Here is a 12347-nt window from a genome sequence, read left to right on the forward strand (position 1 = left end):
TAAACAGATACACATAACACGTCTTCCCCCATCAGCTGTTTTATAACCTGAAACATAAGGCAAACTGTGTATCTGCGTTCAGAGCACGACACAACAATCGTGGCCATTTAGGGAAATGAGATCCAAGCTCTTCTGAATCCACAGCTCTGCTGGGGCTAGTGGCGCAATGGATAACGCGTCTGACTACGAATCAGAAGATTCTAGGTTGGACTCCTGGCTAGCTCGCGGTTTACCTTTTGGTTATCAGGTGACGTTTGGATCGTATAATAAATGCTCACTTGAAATGAGATCCAAGCTCCAAGCACTTCTGAACCCATAGCTCTGCTGGGGCTAGTGGCGCGATGGATATTTTGGTTATCAGGTGACGTGCGGTTGCTACGCTCTCTTTGCCTGTACGGTCTAAAACGCTGTTATCTTTGAAAACGAACCCAAATCAATTACCACGACGTCAAATTCACAAAGAATTCACTAAGGTCGAACTTGGAAGTACAGTGTTCAAGATATATGAAATATGATACGAAAAGACTCAATGGCTGGCCTTTCAACGTGTCCTAAACTAGCCTGGACAACTCCGTTACACTGACACTCACAAAAAGGCACTGCTAGGCCAGCCCACCTTCCGGTGAGAACCTCAACAAATCCAGAGAGAGCATCAGGGCAGCGGCCGTGATCGTATAGTGGTTAGTACTCTGCGTTGTGGCCGCAGGAACCCCGGTTCGCATCCGGGTCACGACATTTAGTGGAAAAGCCACGAGGCCATTGTTGTTCTCAGGGTTTTCCAGCCTCTGCATCTTTTACAAAGTGTTAAACTGATACACATAACACTTCTTCCCCCATCAGCTGTTTTATAACCTGAAACATAAGGCAAACTGTGTATCTGAATTCAGAGCATTACACAACAATTGTGGCCATTTAGGAAAATGAGATCTAAGCTCTTCTGAGCCCTTTGTTGTGCTAGGGCTAAAACGCTGTTATCTTTCAACGTGTCCTAAACTAGCCTGGACAACTCCGTGACACTGACACTCACAAAAAGGCACTGCTAGGCCAGCCCACCTTCCAGTGAGAACCTCAACAAATCCAGAGAGAGCATCAGGCCAGCGGCCGTGATCGTATAGTGGTTAGTACTCTGCGTTGTGGCCGCAGGAACCCCGGTTCGCATCCGGGTCACGGCATTTAGTGGAAAAGCCACGAGGCCATTGTTGTTCTCAGGGTTTTCCAGCCTCTGCATTTTTTACAAAGTGTTAAACTGAGACACATAACACTTCTTCCCCCATCAGCTGTTTTATAACCTGAAACATAAGGCAAACTGTGTATCTGAATTCAGAGCATGACACAACAATCGTGGCCATTTAGGAAAATGAGATCTAAGCTCTTTTGAGCCCTTTGCTGTGCTAGGGCAAAAACGCTGTTATCTTTCAACGTGTCATAAACTATCCTGGACTACTGAGGTGAGGTGCGGTTGCAACGATCTCTCTGGTTGTACAGTCTAAAACGCTCTTATCTTTCAACGTGTCCTAAACTAGCCTGGACAACTCCGTGACACTGACACTCACAAAAAGGCACTGCTAGGCCAGCCCACCTTCCAGTGAGAACCTCAACAAATCCAGAGAGAGCATCAGGCCAGTGGCCGTGATCGTATAGTGGTTAGTACTCTGCGTTGTGGCCGCAGCAACCCCGGTTCGAATCCGGGTCACGGCATTTATTGGACAGCCACGAGGCCATTGTTGTTCTCAGGGTTTCTCAGGGACGTTTGGATCGTATAATAAATGCTCACTTGAAATGAGATCCAAGCTCCAAGCACTAATGAACCCATAGCTCTGCTGGGGCTAGTGGCGCGATGGATATTTTGGTTATCAGGTGACGTGCGGTTGCTACGCTCTCTTTGCCTGTACGGTCTAAAACGCTGTTATCTTTGAAAACGAACCCAAATCAATTACCACGACGTCAAATTCACAAAGAATTCACTAAGGTCGAACTTGGGAGTACAGTGTTCAATATATATGGAATATGATACGTAAAGACTCAATGTCTGGCCTTTCAACGTGTCCTAAACTAGCCTGGACTACTGAGATGAGGTGCGGTTGCAACTCTCTCTCTGCCTGTACAGTCTAAAACGCTGTTATCTTTCAACGTGTCCTAAACTAGCCTGGACAACTCCGTTACACTGACACTCAAAAAAAGGCATCTGCATCTTTTTAGAAAAGTGTTAAACTGATACACATCACACAATCGTGGCCATTTAGGGTAATGAGATCCAAGCTGTTCTGAGCTTGGCCATTTAGGGAAGTGAGATCCAACCTCATCTGAGCTTGGCCATTTAGGGAAATGAGATCCAAGCTCTTCTGAACACACAGATCTACTCAGGCTAGTGGCGCAATGGATAAAGCGTCTAACTACGGATCAGAAGATTCTAGGTTCGACTCCTGGCTAGCTCGCGGTTTACTTTCGGTTATCAGGTGACGTGCGGTTGCTACGCTCTCTTTGCCTTTACAAGTCTAAAACGCTGTAATCTTTCAACGTGTCCTAAACTAGCCTGGACAACTCTGTGACACTGACACTCACAAAAAGGCACTGCTAGGCCAGCCCACCTTCCAGTGAGAACCTCAACAAATCCAGAGAGAGCATCAGGGCAGCGGCAGTGATCGTATAGTGGTTAGTACTCTGCGTTGTGGCCGCAGGAACCCCGGTTCGAATCCGGGTCACGGCATTTAGTGGAAAAGCCACGAGGCCATTGTTGTTCTCAGGGTTTTCCAGCCTCTGCATTTTTTACAAGGTGTTAAACTGATACACATAACACTTCTTCCCCCATCAGCTCTTTTATAACCTGAATCATAAGGCAAACTGTGTATCTGAATTCAGAGCATGACACAACAATCGTGGCCATTTAGGAAAATGAGATCTAAGCTCTTTTGAGCCCTTTGCTGTGCTAGGGCTAAAACGCTGTTATCTTTCAACGTGTCATAAACTATCCTGGACTACTGAGGTGAGGTGCGGTTGCAACGATCTCTCTGGCTGTACAGTCTAAAACGCTCTTATCTTTCAACGTGTCCTAAACTAGCCTGGACAACTCCGTGACACTGACACTCACAAAAAGGCACTGCTAGGCCAGCCCACCTTCCAGTGAGAACCTCAACAAATCCAGAGAGAGGATCAGGCCAGTGGCCGTGATCGTATAGTGGTTAGTACTCTGCGTTGTGGCCGCAGCAACCCCGGTTCGAATCCGGGTCACGGCATTTAGTGGAAAAGCCACGAGGCCATTGTTGTTCTCGGGGTCTTCTAGCCTCTGCATCTTTTTACAAAGTGTTAAACTGATACACATCACACAATCGTGGCCATTTAGGGTAATGAGATCCAAGCTGTTCTGAGCTTGGCCATTTAGGGAAGTGAGATCCAAGCTCTTCTGAGCTTGGCCATTTAGGGAAATGAGATCCAAGCTCTTCTGAACACACAGCTCTACTGGGGCTAGTGGCGCAATGGATAACGCGTCTGACTACGGATCAGAAGATTCTAGGTTCGACTCCCGGCTAGCTCGCGGTTTTCTTTTGGTTATCAGGTGACGTGCGATTGCTACGCTCTCTTTGCCTGTACGGTCTAAAACGCTGATATCTTTGAAAACGAACCCAAATCAATTACCACGACGTCAAATTCACAAAGAATTCACTAAGGTCGAACTTGGGAGTACAGTGTTCAAGATATATGAAATATGATACGAAAAGACTCAATGGCTGGCCTTTCAACGTGTCCTAAACTAGCCTGGACAACTCCGTTACACTGACACTCACAAAAAGGCACACTCACAAAAAGGCACTGCTAGGCCAGCCCACCTTCCAGTGAGAACCTCAACAAATCTAAAGAGAGCATCAGGGCAGCGGCCGTGATCGTATAGTGGTTAGTACTCTGCGTTGTGGCCGCAGCAACCCCGGTTCGAATCCGGGTCACGGCATTTATTGGACAGCCACGAGGCCATTGTTGTTCTCAGGGTTTTCCAGCCTCTGCATCTTTTACAAAGTGTTAAACAGATACACATAACACGTCTTCCCCCATCAGCTGTTTTATAACCTGAAACATAAGGCAAACTGTGTATCTGCGTTCAGAGCACGACACAACAATCGTGGCCATTTAGGGAAATGAGATCCAAGCTCTTCTGAATCCACAGCTCTGCTGGGGCTAGTGGCGCAATGGATAACGCGTCTGACTACGAATCAGAAGATTCTAGGTTGGACTCCTGGCTAGCTCGTGGTTTACCTTTTGGTTATCAGGTGACGTTTGGATCGTATAATAAATGCTCACTTGAAATGAGATCCAAGCTCCAAGCACTTCTGAACCCATAGCTCTGCTGGGGCTAGTGGCGCGATGGATATTTTGGTTATCAGGTGACGTGCGGTTGCTACGCTCTCTTTGCCTGTACGGTCTAAAACGCTGTTATCTTTGAAAACGAACCCAAATCAATTACCACGACGTCAAATTCACAAAGAATTCACTAAGGTCGAACTTGGGAGTACAGTGTTCAACATATATGAAATATGATACGAAAAGACTCAATGGCTGGCCTTTCAACGTGTCCTAAACTAGCCTGGACAACTCCGTTACACTGACACTCACAAAAAGGCACACTCACAAAAAGGCACTGCTAGGCCAGCCCACCTTCCAGTGAGAACCTTAACAAATCCAGAGAGAGCATCAGGGCAGCGGCCGTGATCGTATAGTGGTTAGTACTCTGCGTTGTGGCCGCAGCAACCCCGGTTCGAATCCGGGTCATGGCATCTAGTGGAAAAGCCACGAGGCCATTGTTGTTCTCAGGGTTTTCCAGCCTCTGCATCTTTTTACAAAGTGTTAAACTGATACACATCACACAATCGTGGCCATTTAGGGTAATGAGATCCAAGCTGTTCTGAGCTTGGCCATTAGGGAAGTGAGATCCAAGCTCATCTGAGCTTGGCCATTTAGGGAAATGAGATCCAAGCTCTTCTGAACACACAGCTCTACTGGGGCTAGTGGCGCAATGGATAACGCGTCTGACTACGGATCAGAAGATTCTAGGTTCGACTCCTGGCTAGCTCGCGGTTTACTTTTGGTTATCAGGTGACGTGCGGTTGCTACGCTCTCTTTGCCTGTACAAGTCTAAAACGCTGTTATCTTTCAACGTGTCCTAAACTAGCCTGGACAACTCCGTGACACTGACACTCACAAAAAGGCACTGCTAGGCCAGCCCACCTTCCAATGAGAACCTCAACAAATCCAGAGAGAGCATCAGGCCAGTGGCCGTGATCGTATAGTGGTTAGTACTCTGCGTTGTGGCCGCAGCAACCCCGGTTCGAATCCGGGTCACGGCATTTAGTGGAAAAGCCACGAGGCCATTGTTGTTCTCGGGGTCTTCTAGCCTCTGCATCTTTTTACAAAGTGTTAAACTGATACACATCACACAATCGTGGCCATTTAGGGTAATGAGATCCAAGCTGTTCTGAGCTTGGCCATTTAGGGAAGTGAGATCCAAGCTCTTCTGAGCTTGGCCATTTAGGGAAATGAGATCCAAGCTCTTCTGAACACACAGCTCTACTGGGGCTAGTGGCGCAATGGATAACGCGTCTGACTACGGATCAGAAGATTCTAGGTTCGACTCCCGGCTAGCTCACGGTTTTCTTTTGGTTATCAGGTGACGTGCGATTGCTACGCTCTCTTTGCCTGTACGGTCTAAAACGCTGTTATCTTTGAAAACGAACCCAAATCAATTACCACGACGTCAAATTCACAAAGAATTCACTAAGGTCGAACTTGGGAGTACAGTGTTCAAGATATATGAAATATGATACGAAAAGACTCAATGGCTGGCCTTTCAACGTGTCCTAAACTAGCCTGGACAACTCCGTTACACTGACACTCACAAAAAGGCACACTCACAAAAAGGCACTGCTAGGCCAGCCCACCTTCCAGTGAGAACCTCAACAAATCTAAAGAGAGCATCAGGGCAGCGGCCGTGATCGTATAGTGGTTAGTACTCTGCGTTGTGGCCGCAGCAACCCCGGTTCGAATCCGGGTCACGGCATTTATTGGACAGCCACGAGGCCATTGTTGTTCTCAGGGTTTTCCAGCCTCTGCATCTTTTACAAAGTGTTAAACAGATACACATAACACGTCTTCCCCCATCAGCTGTTTTATAACCTGAAACATAAGGCAAACTGTGTATCTGCGTTCAGAGCACGACACAACAATCGTGGCCATTTAGGGAAATGAGATCCAAGCTCTTCTGAATCCACAGCTCTGCTGGGGCTAGTGGCGCAATGGATAACGCGTCTGACTACGAATCAGAAGATTCTAGGTTGGACTCCTGGCTAGCTCGCGGTTTACCTTTTGGTTATCAGGTGACGTTTGGATCGTATAATAAATGCTCACTTGAAATGAGATCCAAGCTCCAAGCACTTCTGAACCCATAGCTCTGCTGGGGCTAGTGGCGCGATGGATATTTTGGTTATCAGGTGACGTGCGGTTGCTACGCTCTCTTTGCCTGTACGGTCTAAAACGCTGTTATCTTTGAAAACGAACCCAAATCAATTACCACGACGTCAAATTCACAAAGAATTCACTAAGGTCGAACTTGGGAGTACAGTGTTCAACATATATGAAATATGATACGAAAAGACTCAATGGCTGGCCTTTCAACGTGTCCTAAACTAGCCTGGACAACTCCGTTACACTGACACTCACAAAAAGGCACCCTCACAAAAAGGCACTGCTAGGCCAGCCCACCTTCCAGTGAGAACCTTAACAAATCCAGAGAGAGCATCAGGGCAGCGGCCGTGATCGTATAGTGGTTAGTACTCTGCGTTGTGGCCGCAGCAACCCCGGTTCGAATCCGGGTCACGGCATCTAGTGGAAAAGCCACGAGGCCATTGTTGTTCTCAGGGTTTTCCAGCCTCTGCATCTTTTTACAAAGTGTTAAACTGATACACATCACACAATCGTGGCCATTTAGGGTAATGAGATCCAAGCTGTTCTGAGCTTGGCCATTAGGGAAGTGAGATCCAAGCTCTTCTGAGCTTGGCCATTTAGGGAAATGAGATCCAAGCTCTTCTGAACACACAGCTCTACTGGGGCTAGTGGCGCAATGGATAACGCGTCTGACTACGGATCAGAAGATTCTAGGTTCGACTCCTGGCTAGCTCGAGGTTTACTTTTGGTTATCAGGTGACGTGCGGTTGCTACACTCTCTTTGCCTGTACAAGTCTAAAACGCTGTTATCTTTCAACGTGTCCTAAACTAGCCTGGACAACTCCGTGACACTGACACTCACAAAAAGGCACTGCTAGGCCAGCCCACCTTCCAGTGAGAACCTCAACAAATCCAGAGAGAGCATCAGGGCAGCGGCAGTGATCGTATAGTGGTTAGTACTCTGCGTTGTGGCCGCAGGAACCCCGGTTCGAATCCGGGTCACGGCATTTAGTGGAAAAGCCACGAGGCCATTGTTGTTCTCAGGGTTTTCCAGCTTCTGCATCTTTTTACAAAGTGTTAAACTGATACACATCACACAATCGTGGCTATTTAGGGTAATGAGATCCAAGCTGTTCTGAGCTTGGCCATTTAGGGAAGTGAGATCCAAGCTCTTCTGAGCTTGGCCATTTAGGGAAATGAGATCCAAGCTCTTCTGTATCCATAGCTCTGCTTGGGCTAGTGGCGCAATGGATAACGCGTCTGACTACGGATCAGAAGATTCTAGGGTTTACTCCTGGCTAGCTCGCGGTTAGCTTTTGGTTATCAGGTGACGTTTGGGTCGTATAATAAATGCTCACTTGAAATGAGATCCAAGCTCCAAGCACTAATGAACCCATAGCTCTGCTGGGGCTAGTGGCGCGATGGATATTTTGATTATCAGGTCACGTGCGGTTGCTACGCTCTCTTTGCCTGTACGGTCTAAAACGCTGTTATCTTTGAAAACGAACCCAAATCAATTACCACGACGTCAAATTCACAAAGAATTCACTAAGGTCGAACTTGGGAGTACAGTGTTCAACATATATGGAATATGATACGTAAAGACTCAATGTCTGGCCTTTCAACGTGTCCTAAACTAGCCTGGACTACTGAGATGAGGTGCGGTTGCAACTCTCTCTCTGCCTGTACAGTCTAAAACGCTGTTATCTTTCAACGTGTCCTAAACTAGCCTGGACAACTCCGTTACACTGACACTCAAAAAAAGGCATCTGCATCTTTTTAGAAAAGTGTTAAACTGATACACATCACACAATCGTGGCCATTTAGGGTAATGAGATCCAAGCTGTTCTGAGCTTGGCCATTTAGGGAAGTGAGATCCAACCTCATCTGAGCTTGGCCATTTAGGGAAATGAGATCCAAGCTCTTCTGAACACACAGATCTACTCAGGCTAGTGGCGCAATGGATAAAGCGTCTAACTACGGATCAGAAGATTCTAGGTTCGACTCCTGGCTAGCTCGCGGTTTACTTTCGGTTATCAGGTGACGTGCGGTTGCTACGCTCTCTTTGCCTTTACAAGTCTAAAACGCTGTAATCTTTCAACGTGTCCTAAACTAGCCTGGACAACTCCGTGACACTGACACTCACAAAAAGGCACTGCTAGGCCAGCCCACCTTCCAGTGAGAACCTCAACAAATCCAGAGAGAGCATCAGGGCAGCGGCAGTGATCGTATAGTGGTTAGTACTCTGCGTTGTGGCCGCAGGAACCCCGGTTCGAATCCGGGTCACGGCATTTAGTGGAAAAGCCACGAGGCCATTGTTGTTCTCAGGGTTTTCCAGCTTCTGCATCTTTTTACAAAGTGTTAAACTGATACACATCACACAATCGTGGCTATTTAGGGTAATGAGATCCAAGCTGTTCTGAGCTTGGCCATTTAGGGAAGTGAGATCCAAGCTCTTCTGAGCTTGGCCATTTAGGGAAATGAGATCCAAGCTCTTCTGTATCCATAGCTCTGCTTGGGCTAGTGGCGCAATGGATAACGCGTCTGACTACGGATCAGAAGATTCTAGGGTTTACTCCTGGCTAGCTCGCGGTTAGCTTTTGGTTATCAGGTGACGTTTGGATCGTATAATAAATGCTCACTTGAAATGAGATCCAAGCTCCAAGCACTAATGAACCCATAGCTCTGCTGGGGCTAGTGGCGCGATGGATATTTTGGTTATCAGGTGACGTGCGGTTGCTACGCTCTCTTTGCCTGTACGGTCTAAAACGCTGTTATCTTTGAAAACGAACCCAAATCAATTACCACGACGTCAAATTCACAAAGAATTCACTAAGGTCGAACTTGGGAGTACAGTGTTCAACATATATGAAATATGATACGAAAAGACTCAATGGCTGGCCTTTCAACGTGTCCTAAACTAGCCTGGACTACTTCGTTACACTGACACTCACAAAAAGGCACACTCAAAAAAAGGCACTGCTAGGCCAGCCCAACTTCCAGTGAGAACCTCGACAAATCCAGAGAGAGCATCAGGGCAGCGGCCGTGATCGTATAGTGGTTAGTACTCTGCGTTGTGGCCGCAGCAACCCCGGTTCGAATCCGGGTCACGGCATTTAGTGGAAAAGCCACGAGGCCATCGTTGTTCTCAGGGTTTTCCAGCCTCTGCATTTTTTACAAAGTGTTAAACTGATACACATAACACTTCTACCCCCATCAGCTGTTTTATAACCTGAAACATAAGGCAAACTGTGTATCTGAATTCAGAGCATTACACAACAATTGTGGCCATTTAGGAAAATGAGATCTAAGCTCTTCTGTATCCATAGCTCTGCTGGGGCTAGTGGCGCAATGGATAACGCGTCTGACTACGGATCAGAAGATTCTAGGTTTGATTCCTGGCTAGCTCGCGGTTTTCTTTTGGTTATCAGGTGACGTGCGGTTGCTACACTCTCTTTGCCTGTACGGTCTAAAACGCTGTTATCTTTGAAAACGAACCCAAATCAATTACCACGACGTCAAATTCACAAAGAATTCAATAAGGTCGAACTTGGAAGTACAGTGTTCAAGATATATGAAATAAGATACGAAAAGACTCAATGGCTGGCCTTTCAACGTGTCCTAAACTAGCCTGGACAACTCCGTTACACTGACACTCACAAAAAGGCACACTCACAAAAAGGCACTGCTAGGCCAGCCCACCTTCCAGTGAGAACCTCAACAAATCCAGAGAGAGCATCAGGCCAGCGGCCGTGATCGTATAGTGGTTAGTACTCTGCGTTATGGCTGCAGGAACCCCGGTTCGAATCCGGGTCACGGCATTTAGTGGAAAAGCCACGAGGCCATTGTTGTTCTCAGGGTTTTCCAGCCTCTGCATTTTTTACAAGGTGTTAAACTGATACACATAACACTTCTTCCCCCATCAGCTCTTTTATAACCTGAATCATAAGGCAAACTGTGTATCTGAATTCAGAGCATGACACAACAATCGTGGCCATTTAGGAAAATGAGATCTAAGCTCTTTTGAGCCCTTTGCTGTGCTAGGGCTAAAACGCTGTTATCTTTCAACGTGTCATAAACTATCCTGGACTACTGAGGTGAGGTGCGGTTGCAACGATCTCTCTGGCTGTACAGTCTAAAACGCTCTTATCTTTCAACGTGTCCTAAACTAGCCTGGACAACTCCGTGACACTGACACTCACAAAAAGGCACTGCTAGGCCAGCCCACCTTCCAGTGAGAACCTCAACAAATCCAGAGAGAGGATCAGGCCAGTGGCCGTGATCGTATAGTGGTTAGTACTCTGCGTTGTGGCCGCAGCAACCCCGGTTCAAATCCGGGTCACGGCATTTAGTGGAAAAGCCACGAGGCCATTGTTGTTCTCGGGGTCTTCTAGCCTCTGCATCTTTTTACAAAGTGTTAAACTGATACACATCACACAATCGTGGCCATTTAGGGTAATGAGATCCAAGCTGTTCTGAGCTTGGCCATTTAGGGAAGTGAGATCCAAGCTCTTCTGAGCTTGGCCATTTAGGGAAATGAGATGCAAGCTCTTCTGAACACACAGCTCTACTGGGGCTAGTGGCGCAATGGATAACGCGTCTGACTACGGATCAGAAGATTCTAGGTTCGACTCCCGGCTAGCTCGCGGTTTTCTTTTGGTTATCAGGTGACGTGCGATTGCTACGCTCTCTTTGCCTGTACGGTCTAAAACGCTGATATCTTTGAAAACGAACCCAAATCAATTACCACGACGTCAAATTCACAAAGAATTCACTAAGGTCGAACTTGGGAGTACAGTGTTCAAGATATATGAAATATGATACGAAAAGACTCAATGGCTGGCCTTTCAACGTGTCCTAAACTAGCCTGGACAACTCCGTTACACTGACACTCACAAAAAGGCACACTCACAAAAAGGCACTGCTAGGCCAGCCCACCTTCCAGTGAGAACCTCAACAAATCTAAAGAGAGCATCAGGGCAGCGGCCGTGATCGTATAGTGGTTAGTACTCTGCGTTGTGGCCGCAGCAACCCCGGTTCGAATCCGGGTCACGGCATTTATTGGACAGCCACGAGGCCATTGTTGTTCTCAGGGTTTTCCAGCCTCTGCATCTTTTACAAAGTGTTAAACAGATACACATAACACGTCTTCCCCCATCAGCTGTTTTATAACCTGAAACATAAGGCAAACTGTGTATCTGCGTTCAGAGCACGACACAACAATCGTGGCCATTTAGGGAAATGAGATCCAAGCTCTTCTGAATCCACAGCTCTGCTGGGGCTAGTGGCGCAATGGATAACGCGTCTGACTACGAATCAGAAGATTCTAGGTTGGACTCCTGGCTAGCTCGTGGTTTACCTTTTGGTTATCAGGTGACGTTTGGATCGTATAATAAATGCTCACTTGAAATGAGATCCAAGCTCCAAGCACTTCTGAACCCATAGCTCTGCTGGGGCTAGTGGCGCGATGGATATTTTGGTTATCAGGTGACGTGCGGTTGCTACGCTCTCTTTGCCTGTACGGTCTAAAACGCTGTTATCTTTGAAAACGAACCCAAATCAATTACCACGACGTCAAATTCACAAAGAATTCACTAAGGTCGAACTTGGGAGTACAGTGTTCAACATATATGAAATATGATACGAAAAGACTCAATGGCTGGCCTTTCAACGTGTCCTAAACTAGCCTGGACAACTCCGTTACACTGACACTCACAAAAAGGCACACTCACAAAAAGGCACTGCTAGGCCAGCCCACCTTCCAGTGAGAACCTTAACAAATCCAGAGAGAGCATCAGGGCAGCGGCCGTGATCGTATAGTGGTTAGTACTCTGCGTTGTGGCCGCAGCAACCCCGGTTCGAATCCGGGTCATGGCATCTAGTGGAAAAGCCACGAGGCCATTGTTGTTCTCAGGGTTTTC

The 12347-nt window shown here is 47.1% G+C and overlaps 1 protein-coding gene and 22 non-coding genes across 24 annotated transcripts in view; 22 read left to right on the forward strand and 1 right to left on the reverse strand.

The window, feature by feature from the left end:
* The window catches only part of LOC137109149 (cilia- and flagella-associated protein 54-like), a 166370-nt gene that overhangs the window by 118096 nt on the left and 35927 nt on the right, over positions 1-12347 (reverse strand). The gene's annotated exons all lie outside the window — the stretch shown is intronic.
* On the forward strand, positions 153-225 carry trnar-acg (transfer RNA arginine (anticodon ACG)). The gene has a single exon. It is a non-coding gene; the product is annotated as a tRNA-Arg (tRNA).
* trnah-gug (transfer RNA histidin (anticodon GUG)) lies at positions 1627-1698 on the forward strand. The gene has a single exon. It is a non-coding gene; the product is annotated as a tRNA-His (tRNA).
* Positions 3162-3233, forward strand: trnah-gug (transfer RNA histidin (anticodon GUG)). The gene has a single exon. It is a non-coding gene; the product is annotated as a tRNA-His (tRNA).
* On the forward strand, positions 3460-3532 carry trnar-acg (transfer RNA arginine (anticodon ACG)). The gene has a single exon. It is a non-coding gene; the product is annotated as a tRNA-Arg (tRNA).
* trnah-gug (transfer RNA histidin (anticodon GUG)) lies at positions 3872-3943 on the forward strand. Its single transcript has one exon. It is a non-coding gene; the product is annotated as a tRNA-His (tRNA).
* Positions 4165-4237, forward strand: trnar-acg (transfer RNA arginine (anticodon ACG)). The gene has a single exon. It is a non-coding gene; the product is annotated as a tRNA-Arg (tRNA).
* trnah-gug (transfer RNA histidin (anticodon GUG)) lies at positions 4692-4763 on the forward strand. Its single transcript has one exon. It is a non-coding gene; the product is annotated as a tRNA-His (tRNA).
* On the forward strand, positions 4989-5061 carry trnar-acg (transfer RNA arginine (anticodon ACG)). The gene has a single exon. It is a non-coding gene; the product is annotated as a tRNA-Arg (tRNA).
* trnah-gug (transfer RNA histidin (anticodon GUG)) lies at positions 5262-5333 on the forward strand. The gene has a single exon. It is a non-coding gene; the product is annotated as a tRNA-His (tRNA).
* Positions 5560-5632, forward strand: trnar-acg (transfer RNA arginine (anticodon ACG)). The gene has a single exon. It is a non-coding gene; the product is annotated as a tRNA-Arg (tRNA).
* Positions 5972-6043, forward strand: trnah-gug (transfer RNA histidin (anticodon GUG)). Its single transcript has one exon. It is a non-coding gene; the product is annotated as a tRNA-His (tRNA).
* Positions 6265-6337, forward strand: trnar-acg (transfer RNA arginine (anticodon ACG)). Its single transcript has one exon. It is a non-coding gene; the product is annotated as a tRNA-Arg (tRNA).
* Positions 6792-6863, forward strand: trnah-gug (transfer RNA histidin (anticodon GUG)). Its single transcript has one exon. It is a non-coding gene; the product is annotated as a tRNA-His (tRNA).
* On the forward strand, positions 7089-7161 carry trnar-acg (transfer RNA arginine (anticodon ACG)). Its single transcript has one exon. It is a non-coding gene; the product is annotated as a tRNA-Arg (tRNA).
* trnah-gug (transfer RNA histidin (anticodon GUG)) lies at positions 9470-9541 on the forward strand. The gene has a single exon. It is a non-coding gene; the product is annotated as a tRNA-His (tRNA).
* Positions 9764-9836, forward strand: trnar-acg (transfer RNA arginine (anticodon ACG)). The gene has a single exon. It is a non-coding gene; the product is annotated as a tRNA-Arg (tRNA).
* Positions 10176-10247, forward strand: trnah-aug (transfer RNA histidin (anticodon AUG)). The gene has a single exon. It is a non-coding gene; the product is annotated as a tRNA-His (tRNA).
* Positions 10702-10773, forward strand: trnah-gug (transfer RNA histidin (anticodon GUG)). Its single transcript has one exon. It is a non-coding gene; the product is annotated as a tRNA-His (tRNA).
* On the forward strand, positions 11000-11072 carry trnar-acg (transfer RNA arginine (anticodon ACG)). Its single transcript has one exon. It is a non-coding gene; the product is annotated as a tRNA-Arg (tRNA).
* trnah-gug (transfer RNA histidin (anticodon GUG)) lies at positions 11412-11483 on the forward strand. The gene has a single exon. It is a non-coding gene; the product is annotated as a tRNA-His (tRNA).
* Positions 11705-11777, forward strand: trnar-acg (transfer RNA arginine (anticodon ACG)). Its single transcript has one exon. It is a non-coding gene; the product is annotated as a tRNA-Arg (tRNA).
* Positions 12232-12303, forward strand: trnah-gug (transfer RNA histidin (anticodon GUG)). The gene has a single exon. It is a non-coding gene; the product is annotated as a tRNA-His (tRNA).

Source organism: Channa argus, chromosome 24 (genome assembly GCF_033026475.1).
Source record: "Channa argus isolate prfri chromosome 24, Channa argus male v1.0, whole genome shotgun sequence".
NCBI lineage: Eukaryota > Metazoa > Chordata > Actinopteri > Anabantiformes > Channidae > Channa > Channa argus.